Here is a 16,486-nt window from a genome sequence, read left to right as displayed (position 1 = left end):
TACAAGGAGGGAAGGAAGTGCTTGAAAGGATGATAGGGTACCTCACCAGGACACAGGAACCGGTCTGAAGGGGCACCGACTGGTCAAATCTGGGACACTCTGGACACCTAAATGATTAAGTACAGAAATGAATTACAATCCACTGCAAAAATAGGAACTTGGGTTCATACTGCATCAGACAGTTATCACTTAACACTAATCTAGGGGGGAAATTTTGATTAGGAGCAGGATTTTGTACAGAAGTGAGGATTCTCCTGACTTAAAAGATGCAAAGGGAAGAAGAAAAACAAATGCTAATTATATGGTGGAGATAGTGGTCAACACTCTGAGAGCAGTGAAAACGATCACCATCAAAGAGGCCAGAAGGACACCAGGGGCCTCCAGATGTGACACCCCTGGAGGACACAACATCCCCGCGCAGTGTGAGGGCCTGAGCGCCGTACAGCTCTGCCTTGTCACCAGGAAACGCCAGACAAGCACAAAGTGAGCAAGATTCTATTAAGGTGATGGTGGTGGTGGGGGGGGGGGGGTCCTGTTTAAAAAAAAAAAATCAGTGTCATACTAGACAAAGAATGGCTTTGTAAAGAAATATTCCAGATAACAGGAGGCTACAGAGGCATTATAAGTAAGTGCGACTATCAAATCCTAAACTGAATTCTATATGGGTTGGGGATGGAGGGGCTGGAGGAGGAAGGCTACACAGCACATCATTAGATCAATTAATGACACTATACTATGACTAGAATTAGATAAAAAGTATTTTATCAGTGTAAATTTATGCAGTTTATAACTATCACATGAGAGAAGAGCCCTTTTCTTAGGAAATGCACACTGAAGTATTAAGAGGGAAAAGACCATAATGGTCATGACTGGTTCAAAAAAAATTACATCTATATATTGAGAAAGAATAATGAAAATGAAGTAAAATATTAACAATAGGTGAATCTGAGTAAAATGCACAGGATATTTCTTTGTATTGTTTTCATTTTTTAAAGTTTGTAATTATTTCTAAATAAAAAACTAAAAAAAAAAAAAAAAAAAAGCGGCGGCGGGAGGGGGGGGGTTGTGTGCTTATTTCCCTGACAAGAACATAAACTCTGTGAAGACAGAACCCATCACCCTGCCTTGTTCACTTCTGTGTCTGCAGGCTATGATGTCATGTTTGACACAAATATTTACTAAAGGAATGAATTAATGAATTGACTGAATTCAAATAATTCAATTCAATTCAAATAATTAATTGAATTAATGAATGACTCTTAGAGCATATTAAAGAGCCCCCAAACTCAGCCTTTTAGACTTAGGAAAGCCTTGCTGTAGGAAGTTCCACCTCAGGAGAGATGTGGAGGGGATGAGATGTGCAGAGATTCCTCTCTCCCCAGAAAAGGGCGCAGCCCACGGGAGAATCAAGTGAAACAGAGCGTGTGGGGGAGATGGGGGAGATGCATTAGCAGGTAAGCAGGGACCAGATGAAGCCACTTTCAAAGAGCTCCGATTCTTCCCCAAAGGCTACAGGGAGCCACAGAGAGTGGCTGAGAAGCGGCACCTTAAAGGACCTAAAGGCTGAATAGCTGAAGTAATGAAAAGTTATGATAGTGTCTTATGAAGTCTTCAGCAACCTTCCAGCTGAAATAAGGAAAATGCGTACTCTTTGGCCGCCTCTACATAAATGGTCTTCTGGCTGCTACAGTTTACACCGCACCGCAGTCTACTTACACAGGTAAATGGGACTGTGTAACTGCCAAACCTGTAGCCAAAGAAACAGTCTCCTGAGACATTCCCAAAGAGAAGATCTTAAGATAAACAGAGCAATCTTCTTTTGAATCTCATTTATGCCTGGTAGGAACCCAGCATTTCTACAACCTTAATATACTTCTGTGAACCTGTCTCACAAGAAATGCCACAGGAAGTCAGACCACCACATGTTACTCTGACTGATACAAGGGAGTAACAAATGGGAGAGCAGCTGGCCCCTGTGATGATAACTTTGAAAGGTCAAAGACCTTTCCCAAACATCCATGGCTTCCTTTGATAAACCAGAAAGTCAAGCCCTCTATTAGAGACAAAATGTTGCTAGATGGTATGTAAAAACTGACCATTTTCAAAAGAGAAATTTCAGAGCCTATAAGCAACAGCCTCCAGATAACCTAATGGCCTGCTCCTATAAAAGCTGAGCACCAGACTTCAGCAGGAACAAGTACAGTATCTTTGGGAAAGAGAAAAATCCAGTCTCCCCACCCTCCACTTCCCTGGGTGATTGTTTACATAAGTAAAATTATAAGATGCTTATGAATATCTAACGCATGTTTACATACATCTCTGAAATAAAAGGAAAGATTTGTACAAAATCAAACTGCTTTTTGCACATTACTCAGTAGCACACATAATGAAGAGAGTCAGGTAGGAATGCTGACGGAAGTTTAAAGAAGGCAAGGGTGCTCCCCTACGAGAGCCTTTCTCTATAATCCCTCACCTCAGGGTCTGGCAGGACCCAAGGTCACCCACTCGACCAATCGTGAAATGCAACTTGGGGACACGGGTCCTACTTCAGGCAAATGCTACATGGAGCTGGCAAATCATCCCACTTAACTTCTGGAAAGTGGACTGAATAATCATCTCAGGAAAACGAAACCACAACCTGCTTGTAAACCTCAAGAAATAAAGACAGTGGCTCAATTCTGAACTAAATTAAAAAGTATAGTCCATTCAACGCCCTGTCACTTAACAATTTTTTAATGGCAGGATTTCTATTTAGTCCATTCAAGTCAAAGTCTCAGTTATCTGAATGATGCTAAAGAAAAGAAAACACTCTCAACTCTCAAGAATGTAGCAACTGCTATTTTAAACCCAGAATGCTGCTGGCTAAACTAAAAAAGCTGTAAGAAATGAGAATGAGCTGGCATAGGAGTGGTTAATTTTTGGACATCTGGTACCTTTCCACTTGTTAGAAACCTAATAGTTTCCCTGGTCTAAGTATACTCTTCTTACACGTCTGTCTTTGATGTCTGGATAATGCAGTTTTACTAGTTCCTCAATTGGACTGAATTACACGGTAAACAAAGACTGTTATAAATCTAAAAACGTCTCAACACTTGGTTTAAAGGAAATAACCTTAAGTGCCTGGTCACAAACACGTTCAACTTTTCTAAGAGGTGGGTAAAAAGAATTAGCTGAGTCACTAAATTTAATGATCTGAAGACCACAAAGAAAAAGTAGAAGACGGGGTATGTTCAAGCCTTCACAATGTCTTCAGAGTTTAAATCGGATGGGAACCAGTGTTCTTCGTGGGCAACTAAGCTACTCAAACAGCACAATCTGAACACCCATTCTAATAATTTGCCAATACTAATCCTTTCAAAACTGAAGAGTTAATGACAGAGGAGGAAAAAAAATATTCCTTTAAACAGTAACTCTTTTTATCTTTAAGCTTTACTGAGCTACTTGTATTGGAAAAATAAAAACAGAGAACCTAAGATTTAGCTTCACATAGGTCAACTACTTCAGAAAGGAAAACACTCCAGAAGAATTCTCAATTCTTTGTCACAAATATATGCTGAACTAAAACATAACGCCAACTTCTGAGAACTCTTTTAGAACCTGTCACCAAGCTTCCGGCGTTGTTTATGTGACTTGTTTAACCAAGACACTAGCTCCCCAAAGAGCACCTCAACTGGAAGGTAAGAGGAGGGTGTTCTCATTTTTAACACCTCTACAGAACACCCAGGGCAAGAAGTGGTAACATTCCCAAGATAGTACACATTTCACAGGACACAGAAATGCCAGTGAGCCAGCATTACCATGGCTGCTGAAGTTCATACAGTCAACAGCTCTGCCGACCAGTGTCTGCTTCACCTTCCCATCCCCGACCCCCCACCCAAGAGGAAATGTTTCTTGCTCTGTAATCTGGAATGCCCTGTAAGAAACAGATCTACCAGCACTATTCATAACCAAAACTACTCTCTCTACCTACGAGAAGAACAGAGAGGCATTTCATTTCAAACCACCATATACTGAACGCCACCAAAACTAATAATACAACACTGTATAATAATTATACGTTATACGATAATATAAGGAAATAATTTCATAGTGCGACACTAGCAAAGGAAGCAAAATCTGTTACCACAAGTTTTCTTAGTTCCAACAGGAGAAAGGATTGGAAATACACATTGTAATCTAACAGAAAACAGAGCATTTTCTAAATGTCCTCAATACCTCATACTTCTCACCACGTTAAATTTCTGAATGGATTTTCAAAGCTATGAATTACCATCAGCAGCTGGTTAAAACGTCTGCATTAAGGAGATTCATCCTTAATGGTAAGACTCATCACTCCACAGAGGGGAGAGGGAGAACAAAACGAGGGGATCTAACCAGGGAGCATTTTCCCCACAAGAGAAATTCCTCAAGGAGAAATTTTCAGAGGAATTTACTTTCCAATCAGGCCAGAAAGGATGCCCTATAAAAACTCCAGTAACAAGAAAACACTACTCTCTGTTTCATTGAGCCACTGAATTGAAACAAAATAATCTTTAAAAACCCAGTGTTTCTATTTCCATATTATTAAGTGCTAAAGTAAAATTTCTTAATATTTCACTTGGGTTCTTCTTTACAAAAAGAAATTAAGAGTCCAAAGGTCCTCGTTTATTCAATTCATTCATCTGTGAAACCCAGATAAATTTACAGAACCTTAAAGCTAGTGATGTGCACAAATAATGTATCAGAGTATTTAACTATAAATAGGAATTATCATCCTATGAACCTGACAACAAAATACAGACCACCAGAGTGGGTCTTCATTTCCACTGTGTGATTTCTGTCAAAGCCTAAGTAATGCCCTTTCCTTTACTGCAGAAGTGTCCTTTGAAATGACTACATCAAACTCAACAAGCACAACACAGTCTTTAAGGCTGAATAAAAGAGAAAGGTAGGCCATTTGATGGCCCCAATTACAGAGCAGCTAAATTCTCTTCTTCCTTCATAATATTTCAGAGACCTTAACCATTTTTTTATTACTGTAGTCTCTAGTTCTTAGAATTGAGAACCTGTCTACCAACCAAATCAAATACATACTTACATCTAAGACAATGTGATGAAACAAAATAGAAAAAGGGCACTGCACTTGAAGTTGGGAATCTAATAATTTATTAGAGACACAGTATTTTAAACTTAAAAAATAACTAGACCACAGACAATAAATGGCATAGACCACTTCCGCGGATCCAGAGAAAGGAAAGGAGATCATTCAGATCTGGGGTAGACTGGGAATGGTGTCAGAGCAGAAGTAAAATCTGAACTGGTACGGAAAAGACTGGCGGGGCTGTGAGAGACGGCCCAGGTGTTCTAAGACATGAAGGGCATGAAAGATGGTGACCAAAACGGACATACCGTCTGCACAGAGTCCTCCAAGCATGGCAGGGAGAAAAAGGGCAGCAGGGCTCAGACAACGGACAGACTGTATTTTCACCTGTGAGCATCTAACATGAAAATAATCTTTTATTCCACCAGTGTGATTTATTGTTGGTAACACTGCTACCTCAACTCCTCACCCAACGAATCAATACAGTCTAAGGAACTGATCATCTTACCAATACATGAAAGAAAACATCATTTGAATTAGGCGATTATATTTCTACCGTAATAGTATGATGGGGAAGGGGCAGAAAGTCACAGGTTCCACAGGCCTCTGGCTGCACCGGCTACAGACCCTACACCCAGTTAGTAAAGGGGGGAGGATTTCCTCACCACCACCCATCTGGCCCCAGGGCTCTGGGTACAGGAGATCTCTGAAATGGGTCATCTGCATCTCTGGAAAGACTAAGTTAAGTGTTGCAACAATCTGGTCTTGAAACATGTAACCTCATACAACAGATGGGCTACTCTTGGACACCGGGCATGCATGTGCACTCAGCTCTTCCTATGCATGCAAATGCAAAGGACAGCACTCTCCAGAGCGCGCAATGCAGAAAATACAAGCGGATCAAAAACAGTCTTCAAGGATTGATGATTCAGATGTCTGTGTTGAAAATAATCTGGCCCAAAGTTAATTTTTTAAAGAACAGCTATGAAAGATTCTCTGAGGTTACATATATAATTTTTTATCAATATCCCTTAATGATCCTCTTGATTCATTTCCCCCCACAAACCCTGGTAAAGATACCTCCATGTTCCAGGGTAGAAAAATATAGCTATGCTATCTTACCATCAGAGCCGGCCCACACAAAATAAAGCAAATAGCCCATTTTCCACCATGACACAGTTCTCATGCAGAATTCTACAAGCTGGTCCCCAAAGAAACAAAATTTCTAAGCCAAGTTATTCACAGGATGAAATCAAATTCCTCTGATGAATGAAGAGAGTTGCTTTCAACAAAAGCACTTCCTTAAACTTTATCCTCAGCAGTTTTCTCTCAGGTAATTCTGGAGTTCTGATCAGGCTCTGATCAAAGCCACTATAAACAAAGGCAAAAGCAAAGGCTGAGAAACTCTTCTCACTGATGCAGCAGTTTCTCCCAGTTACCTACATTAACAACAACTTCTAATAACCTGCAAAACTACTCCATGCCAAAGGAAATGTAACACCGAGACCAAATGGAAACTGAGATCACTCGAGCCCACCTTGGTATCACAGCCTACCTGCCATTAGTAAAGTCAGCTGAGATTCTTACCAAACCAAGACACAAGAATACAGCCATGTCTTACCTTTGAATTCCCTGGTATTCAGGTCAGTTTTACATTTAGATTTTGAAATAGTAAAGCTATAAATTTATCTCAGCAATTGCTTCTGAGCACTTCTCATCTATTCAGTTAAAAAAAAACTCAGCAGAAAAAAAAAAGTTTTTTGAAGGAACATTCTACATAAAAACTTATCTGAATATGCAAGAGTGGAGGCGCCATCCAGCCAAATGTGTCTTACTGAGGGAGAAACAGGCATTTCTTCAACTGGGGAAAATAGGTCGAATTATCCAACTCCAACAGTAAGCATCAGTAGTCAATACCCATGGTGACAGTTTTAGACAACAGGATTTCAGCCCATTATTTCTAATTATTCCTCGCTACTTATTTGCATGACTCTATAAACTGCCAGTCCTAAAACAGACCACTGCTAGTAATAAGTTATGCACATGTATACACTTTTAAAATAGGAACAGTTGGTTTTATTATTGTTATTTATTTTTATCTTCTGTACTGAAGATAAGAACAATGGTCACACAGAGACAGAAAAGAAAAACTTCTAAATCCACTAAACATTAGTAGGGAACAAAGAATTCACAGCTTAAAAAAACTTATTCAGGACTCACACTAACAAAACCAATACTTATATTTCTCCTTCCCATTTTCTAGGAGCTTCAGTTACTTATATACTTGCCTTGTTTCAAAACACTGTTAAAAGTAGAGGTCTGAGAGAAATGGAAAATGAACAGTTACAAGACAGAATATGGGAAGGAGCCTGGAATTAGCACAAAAATCATGCCTTAGGCTCAAAGTCATCATTTTTTAAAATCTTCTAAATTGAGGTATTTATCCCAACTGTCTAGAGGTGATGGACTTACGAATTAATATAGCACAAAATGATTTTTTTAATGAAAAAATGTCACATGTAGGCACAATTAACAAACAGGCATTATGAAAAACATTATTTCTTACTTGAAATAATCAAGTACTTATCACCTCACTATTTAAGGCTAGGAAAGGAGGTGTGATAGAAAAAGGGCACGAATGGAGCTTCTATTTCCTGACCTGGGTTGGTTACATGGGTAGGGCATTCACGTCATAACTGTTCAAACTGCGCATGCTTTATACAGTTTTCTTTAGTCTTTTTTCTTTTTACAAAAGGATATAGCTTGGAGAAATGAAGAAACACAGGCTCACAGAGCTACCAAGTAGAGCTGGAACCTGAACCCGGTCCTCTCTCCACCACTGGGATGCATTCTCCCCCTTCTACACTAGGCCTCTGCCTGGGGTCCTGTCAAACAGGTGACTCTAATCCTCATGTATCAATGAAAAGAAGGGTTGAGGAGCAAGTGCCCTGGAGGGCCCCAGATGCAACTGGCAGTTCTTCAGGGCCATGGAGAAGGCTGAACAGGTGGAACATCAGACCTCCCAGCATTTAAGCAGAGCAGCTCAATTTGATCTACTTTATATGCTTAGATTCCACATAAAAAGAAAAAAAATTTGCAAATTCTATAATTGTTGTTTTTTTTTTAAAGGCTCAAAAAACTTCATGGTTCAAAAACCAATCTAATGATCAGACATTTGGTGGTCTAATTCCCAAGATTCTACCAAAGAAACGCAGGTCAAAAAGAGTCTCTTGCCTGTCTCCAGGCTCCTTTTTTGAAACTCTCACTCAGGAAACTTAGGCAGAGGAGTGACTACTGACACACAGAGAAAGGAAATAACGTGGCTGGTAAGGGATGCAGCCTCGTCTGACAGGCCCAGGTCTGCCACCTCCCGCACCCCTAAGTCCCCACGCCCAGGCCTGTCTCCCCACTCTACCACCCTGTCCTGGCCAAAGACCCGGAACGGAGCGCACAGGAGGCAGGGATGGCGGGAGAGGTGGGGGCACACCTGTCTGGTGGGCCCTGTCACAATAAGGAGCGTCTGGACTTCATCCTCTGAGGGAGCCCCCGGATTCTGAGCAAGAACGGCACAGCCAGTGCAGGCTGAAAGAGGGAATTCTGAAAGCAATCTTTGTGCTCGCTGCCTCCCTCCATCTCTCTCTCTCTGCTATTTTACCCTCACTCACCCTACTGGGTAAATGCTTTCCGTGTAAAGGCCACTTCAAACCTGGTCGTAATAAGCACCATGAAAAACAACTGCTTACGAGGGAACTGCTGACACAGCAGCGGTGTGAGGCACCCCTTTGGAAAGCCTTGTCAGGGCCCAGTCTTTGTAACTTACTGGTGGCTCACAGGAAGTGCCTGAGAGCCAGATTCTTTCTGACTGTGCTCAAGGCCATAATTTCCTTCCCATACTTAAGCTGATGACCCTGTGTCTCACTGTCAAGGAAGCCGGCCAAGGGGAAAGGGCAGATAAATAAGAAGCAAAATCTGAAGAAAACTGGCCAAAAAAAATTCCTAAGATTCTTCTTGGGATTAACAACTAAGAGGACATCTAGATGAACTGATCTGTGCAGAGCTGCGGACAGCTGGCAGCCGACTCCTTCAGGTAACAGATGCGGAAGCTGAAGACGAAAAGGGAAGTCACCGGGGCTGCGGTCAGCCCAGCTCCAGGCGAGGCCTCCCTGACCTCACCCCCAGCCCAGGGCTGTTTCTACACACCACTCTCTGCCAGGGGCGGGTTAATCAAATCCTAGAATCAAGAGGATCACAAAGGCGACAAAAAGCAGTGTCCTCCAGTCAGTACGGCGCAGCTACAACCTCTGTCCCTCACCGCAGCTATCCTTTAATGAGCTTCTGCTGGATGTTCCACACAGCACTTATTACTTCAAGATAAACGTCAAACTCTCAAAGTAACATGTCCTGTTGGGGAGGTCAACAATAAGAAAACATTGGGGTCATATGAGGAATATAATAAACGGCATTTTCTATAAAATGCTAGCTTCATGATTTTCCCTTAGATAACACATCAGACTAGTGCCTAGTTCCTCCTTATCAACCACCGTTCCTTGAAAGCCCGTGGCCAGTAGCTTTCATGAAAGCCATTGAGTCATCTCTAACCAGTGCTGCAGCCTGCAGACTTCAGAAGGAAAACAGGTCCAGCCTACTCTTCCGTGACGGCTGTCCTACCTACAAGAGGAAGTCACCTGACCTCATGGATTTGGCTGCTACTCAGAGAACCATGTCTCTGAGTTCAAATGATCAAAACCATACTCACATGAGGTGACACCACACCTTTCTCAGCTACCTGTACACAGAAGGCTCACACTGTTCCATCCCGGCAGAAACCTGGGAGTGCCCCCCTCCTTGACTTCACCTCCCACTCCCCAGGCTACACGTGGCCCTGGGAATGCAGCACAGCTACTTTCTTTGGAAAAGTCTTAAAATCGATGTACAACAAATACCTACTGATTTTTAACTCACACTTGAAAAAAAGGAATAGAAAAATATAGCAACATTTTACAATCCTATCAGTAAACTGACTTTACCTACAGCACCAGCTATGTTTAAGCGAAACCATTTATAACATGGCTATGTGACTACTACGATTGGTAGAAGGGAGAGGGTGTGGTGATTAGATGTGACTTAGCTCAGCTCCTTCACTTTCAGTATTCAAGGGGCTTTCTTCCCAAATCCTCAGACTGCTCACTTGCTCCTGAAATTCAACTGTTATTTCGACTTTCTGCTCAGAAAACCCACCTCACTAAAAGAGCCTGTCAAAGGCTTAATTTTGTTCTCCACAACAGGATGATCCCTCTGGCTACCAACTCCCCTTAACAGCACAGGAATCAGTAGGTAAACTTATATACAACTTGTTTATGACAAAATGCTCTGTCAAATACATCAACCAGTCAGTTTTCCTCATTAAGGACATCCTGAGTTACACTTGGATGAAGAGATGACACACACTTTTCTGAGTCCTTTTTGTCCAGTGAAGAATCTTACACAAGAGTATGGTGGGACTTTGCTTGCTGTTGTCTTTTTTGTGGGGGTGGGGGCGCTGGGGGTGGGAAGGGGGTTGTAATAACTTAGTCCTTGAATTTATATATTCCTCCACTGTCTTATTTAAAACATAAGAGCACACCATTTCAAAGATGATGATTCAAATTTATGTATCACGGTTTGTCAAGTCTTATAGTAACATGAGTTAAAAAAAAATTTTTTTTTAAGCTACTGAATGCCATTTTCCATACTATTAACAAAAGCTCAACTCAAGCAGCTGAATCATGAGAGCTAACAGTCTAGTCAGAAGCAATCAAAAGGCAATTGAGCTTTAAAGGTATATGTTCCACATTCCACACAGTCAAGGCTGTAGTGAGCTGGTGGCCTGGACAGGGCTAGGATGTGTTCAATATAGCCTTCTACACCCTTTCTCATTCCTCCTCCAATGCCCGTATTTCTACAGGCGCAAACCTTACTCTATAATCTAATACAGTAAGGCCAATGTTGTCTGGAGTCGCAAAGTTTTATATGTGCTTGCTTCTAATTAAAGATCACTCAATTTTAAGAACTTAATAAAAAGGCCATAAACCTGTATCATTCCACAAGAATGCCAAGAATGCTAAGTACCTAAATAATACTCTTCCAAAGTGGCCTTTATAAAGAGCTGCCTCTCCTACTTTGCCAACTACCATGTCAGGAGGCAGAAACATTCCTACCTATCACGGGCTACTCAACTGCATTCTAAACAGCAGAGGCAAGTGAAAGGCCTTCTTCCAGTAACCGAAGAAGCTCAAATTCCTATGGTGACAAGTACTAGTACACACAGTCTTTAAAGTGGCAAAATCAAAGTTTAGAAAACCACCTACCATGCCTGCAAATGATTCAGCAGAATTCTGACAAAGGTAATATCAACATTTTAGTGGTAGAACACTTGGAGAGTAGCCAGGCAGCCTGGACTTTCTCCCCAACTAGGTCATTAAATCTCACAGAAGGGAGGGGAGGCGCACACAGATACAAGCGAGTTAAATGGCATCTCACAACCAAGCTATCTTGACAGCTTTCCTCCGTCAGCAGGCTCACTGGACAATGATGTTCTTCAAGGAGACAGGTAGGTCTCTAGGGGCAAATGATAACCTGAGTGCATGCAATTATAATCAGACTGATAACAATCAATCCCTACCCTTGGAACAGACACTCAAATTCAACAGCTGAGAAAGAAAACATACCCGCTGGCAGGGAAGCTAGATCCCCACAGCCTCAAGTGCCCTTCCCACTCTACTGCTCTCTGCAACCCCGTACTCCATAGAGCAGGAGATTACCTTTTTAAGAGTACAGATCTGTCCCTGCTGACCTCCTGCTGTATTACAACCCCTCAGCACGTCCCTCTGCCCTTCTAATAAAACCCCAAAGTCTTACCCATCCCTGTGGGATCTCATCCCTGCCATTCTAGTTCTTTCTCACTAGACTCTAACTACTGTGGCCTTGATTCAGTTCCCGAGATGCCCCTATTCACTTCTTCAATCACTCAACAAAAAAATACTGAGCCTTGTCCAGGTTTGATGCATGAGACAGGGCGCTCAGGGCGCTCAGAGCTGGTGCACTGGGATGACCCTGAGGGATGGGATGGGGAGGGAGGTGGGAGGGGGGTTCTGGATGGGGAACACATGTACACCCATGGCTGATTCATGTGAATGTATGGCAAACCCCACAATACTGCAAAGTAATTAGCCTCCAATTAAAATAAATAAATTAAAAAAAAAATACTGAGCCTTTGTCAATTACCTACTATTATGCCAGGCACTAGGGATATAGCAATGAACAAAAGAGCCAAAGATCCTTGCCCTCATGGAGTTCATATTCTAACAAAGGGAAAAAATACCACAGAACAAAAAAGTGAGGGAGTTAATAAGGTGGGAGGTTGAGAGGAGAGCGTTCCAGGCAGAGTGAACAGCAAATGCAAAGGCTCTAAGGCTGAGCAATATTTTCCCTTTAAAGTGTGTGTTAAAACTGTTAACTCCAGGAAGAGGGGAACCAGTGTCCTATCCATTCCACACCGCATTCAATTTTAGCACCACATACAGTAGAGGGCTCAATAATTACTCGCTAAATGGGATAAGTGAATTCGTGTCTAAAGGCCAAAAAGGTGTCCCCAAGTAATAAAAGTGTCACCTCAAGTTATCCAGGCCCCTGTAGAGGTTACAGAGGTTGCAGATTTACTAACACAGTTTTTGATCATGATTAATGAAGTGCCACTATGACAGAGATCCATACAACTCATGAAGAACCTTACTCACTAAAGGATCATCCCAGAGAGGGAAAAGCATATGAAGTAGAGAACAGAGATCTTCAATGATCATGAAGTAATTAACACTGTTAATTTATGTGGAAAAACTAAAAGACAATCAGAATTCATTATTTACTCCAATGGCTGGCCCCAACCCCCAGATATATATACCAGTTAAAAGTTTACCTACCTTGGACTGCATATTCCTCTCCAACACCACTACTGTGGCCTTAGCTGTGTCCTTTTCATCACAAAGCTTGGAACTATCACGTGGGTTTCCTCAATGGTCTCTCCGAGGCCAAATCATTGTTCCATGTTAATTTTAAGACAGTTCTGTCACAATACTTTCTCACCAATTTGACTCTAACCTACCTTTCCAACCTTATTTCCAACTCTCCTTCAATAAGAATTTCAAGCTCCAGAGAAACTGTTCCCTGAACATGTCGTGTGCATTCCTGCTTTCACACCTCTACCCAGGCTATACCCGTTAGCTGGAATGCCATTCCACTTCTCCACTTGTCTGAATGTTATCAGTTTATTAAAATAATGCCTTCTCCACTCAGGCCCACATGACAAATTCATCATCCCTAAGAATGCATCCCTACTCACTGGCCACACTTGGCACTTCCTGTACTGTTCTCTGTTGTCACCAGAACTGAAAGCCTGCAAACCACCTTTCCCAGACTCCTTTGCTAGCTAGCTTTCAGTGAAGATTCTGCTGGAGGCTGGACTGCAGGAAGAGGGATGCATCATTTTTCCCTGCTTCTGGCATATCTGCAGCAGCTGTCAGCAACTGAGGAGGACTGCAGGCACCGCACACACCGCAGGCCCTGGCAGCACTGGCGGAGCAGTGTTCTGGGTTCCTGCCGAACTGCGGCAACATGGCTCCCAGCTCATCTGTGCGTGCAGACGCCTGGACTTCAGCTCAAAGGCAGCTTTCTGATCTCTGGCTAGGAACTCCCTTCTCCCTTGTGCTCCTCCACACATACCTCCTTTCCTCTTTTCACTCCTTCAGCCCTTCTACTACCTCTGTGACATATCCCTTGCATTTCTTTTTCTAATTTTTAAAAAAAATTTTATTGGCATATAGTTGCTTTACAATGTTGCGTTAGTTTCAACTGCTCAGCAAAGTGAAGTATATGTATTAGCTATACATATACATATATCCCCTCTTTTTTGGATTTCCTTCCTATTTAGGTCACCACAGAGAACTGAGAACCACAGAATTTCCCGTGCTACACAGTAGGCTCTCATTAATTATCTATTTTATATACGTAGTATCAATAGTATATATATGTCAATCCCAATCTTCCAATTCCTTCCACTCCTCCTTTCCCCCTTGGTATCCATACATTTGTCTGTGTCTCTATTTCTGCACAAATTTCTTGTATTTAAATCCCTCTCTCCTTGAACTATCTAGAGTGGTTTCTGCTTGGACCACTAATTATTGTCCACTTGACTGGACAATAGCTGATACAACAGCAGATAATGAGGAAATAAAAATAGTAATAGCAACTAAACAAAATGAAAATATAAAACAGCAAAAGAATGAAGACCACCATTTTTTTTAATTTCATGAAATGAAATCCTAGAAAATGTGTCCTAAGGTGTATTACACAACGTGATTTTTGAGTTCTCAAGATTAAAATGCTAGTTTATTTAGGTGTATATTTATAGTGTAGTTTAGCTGTGCTTTTTTTGTTTTTTAAAGGAAGTCAGTATTGCTTCTCTCTTTGACTCATTGAGTTTCTAGGGAATAGAATTATTCTATGTGTTTGCTTCTGTTTCCCCAGAACCTCGCACACAGGAGGTACTTCTTAGGTATCTGGTATCTAAAACTGATGTCTGTTACATAGTGTTGGAATTCATAGAGATTGGGGATGAAGGCCAAGCAAACAGTCAGCCTAGTTCTATGAAGCAACCTGAATACAAATTTCATCTGAAGCACTCAACAAAGGATTCCAAAGCTCTTTCAAGTCCTGAAATGCAGCCACTAAGGAGGGGAGGTGGAGGAATTCAATTGGCAGATAAGGCAGGATTTTTCGCCTCTTCCTTGCTGAAACCACCCTTGAACCTGTATTTCTGGTGAGGGTCTCTATTTTTTATTTTTTTTTTTGGTTAAACATCTATCCTGAAAATACCTTTCTTAGAAAGATGAAGAACTGAATCAATCTAGAACAGATGCAAATCTCTGGCTCTTGAAAGTGTGTGTGTTTCCAACCTGCTCAGAGATCACTTAAACATCTCTAAGTCTTTTAAACTCAAATTTCGGTACTATTTTAAACCTAGATAAGGGTAAGAAGGGCTGGAGAGTATAAACTTTTTAAAAGGCTAAAGAAAAATCCAGTAACTACAGAGATTAACACTATGAAAACCACACCTATGGCGCTTCATCACATCATCTGGGGACCCAGATTTCCATTAACAACAAAAAAATGTTCCATGAAATGGAAACCTTAGAGAAGATATAACCTCCAACCAGAACACAAAGAAGCTTGATTCTCGCTGATTTCCAGGCTGACTGACGATATTGGGCCATCCAGCTGTTGTCATTTTCATACTTCATTTGCCAACATACCTCACAGATAAATGCTTGAACACTGTGGGCTAGTCCATTACTACTTCTAACCACACCTCACCGCAGGAAACCATGCTGCACAACCCAAGAGAGGCATTTCCAAGTGTCAGGCACAATGAATCCAGAAGCTGCAGAATGAAAAGGTCTGTAAGACGGGACCTGCTGAATGCTTCACAGGTAACCAACTCTCAGTAAACTGGGACAGACAAAACTCCACCTAGCAGTTACCACAGAAAACCACACCTTTCTCTGATAAATAAGTCAGCACTTTTCAATGAAGAGCTTCAGGTACAGCCCTTATTTAACATTTACTGAAGGCCTTCTTGGGGTCAGATGAGAAATGAGAGGACCATCAGAGCAGGAGTTCCATGCCAACATAAAGTTTTCCCACTGCACAATAAGTAAATGACCAAACAGAAGATGCCCTAGAACTGGCTTTTAACATACACACAACACACCTACGCTAGCTGTTTTCCCATTTAGTCATCTCTTTTATATAGGTGATAATAGCAAATATTCATGAGTCAGGCACGGTACCAAATAAACAATATGCATATGTGATTTCATTTCATTTTTCACAATAACCCAAGTCAGGTATTATTATAATCCTCATATTACAGATGAGAAAAAAACAGGCTCTGAGAGGTGAAGTGACTCATTCTAGATCACCCAAGCTTCATGTGGCCCTAGCTGCCTGCTTCTGAAACCTAAGACCATGGCTTAACCCCAACGCTGCCCTCAGCAAAGACAGAATGGACAAAACCAGTGGTGTAGCATGGGCTTTCTGGAGAAAACAGAACTGACTCTCCCTATAATCCATGGCCTCTTTCAGCAGAGCTCTCCATTGTAAGGGGGGCAATCACTTATTTACCTAGAGGCAAAATTTTAATAATATACTGCTCATAAAGATGTGTGTGTGCCTTATGCTGCTCAAAGTACTATTACATATCTTGTTTCAAAGCTTCTCAAACTCACCTGGGAAGTGAAGGTAGGTCAGGATTCAATATGCCATCTCCTCAATGGGCACACAGATGTCACCCAAGACACAGCAGAAACACAGTAT

General features: G+C 41.6%; 1 protein-coding gene across 5 annotated transcripts in view; it reads right to left on the bottom strand.

The window, feature by feature from the left end:
* ARHGAP35 (Rho GTPase activating protein 35) overlaps positions 1 to 16,486 on the bottom strand; it is a 113,989-nt gene that overhangs the window by 75,946 nt on the left and 21,557 nt on the right. The window lies entirely within an intron of this gene.

The sequence above is a fragment of the Muntiacus reevesi genome, chromosome 2 (assembly GCF_963930625.1).
Source record: "Muntiacus reevesi chromosome 2, mMunRee1.1, whole genome shotgun sequence".
Taxonomy (NCBI): domain Eukaryota; kingdom Metazoa; phylum Chordata; class Mammalia; order Artiodactyla; family Cervidae; genus Muntiacus; species Muntiacus reevesi.
The sequence above is the reverse complement of the archived record's forward strand: the minus strand, read 5'-3'. Positions and strand labels throughout refer to the sequence as shown.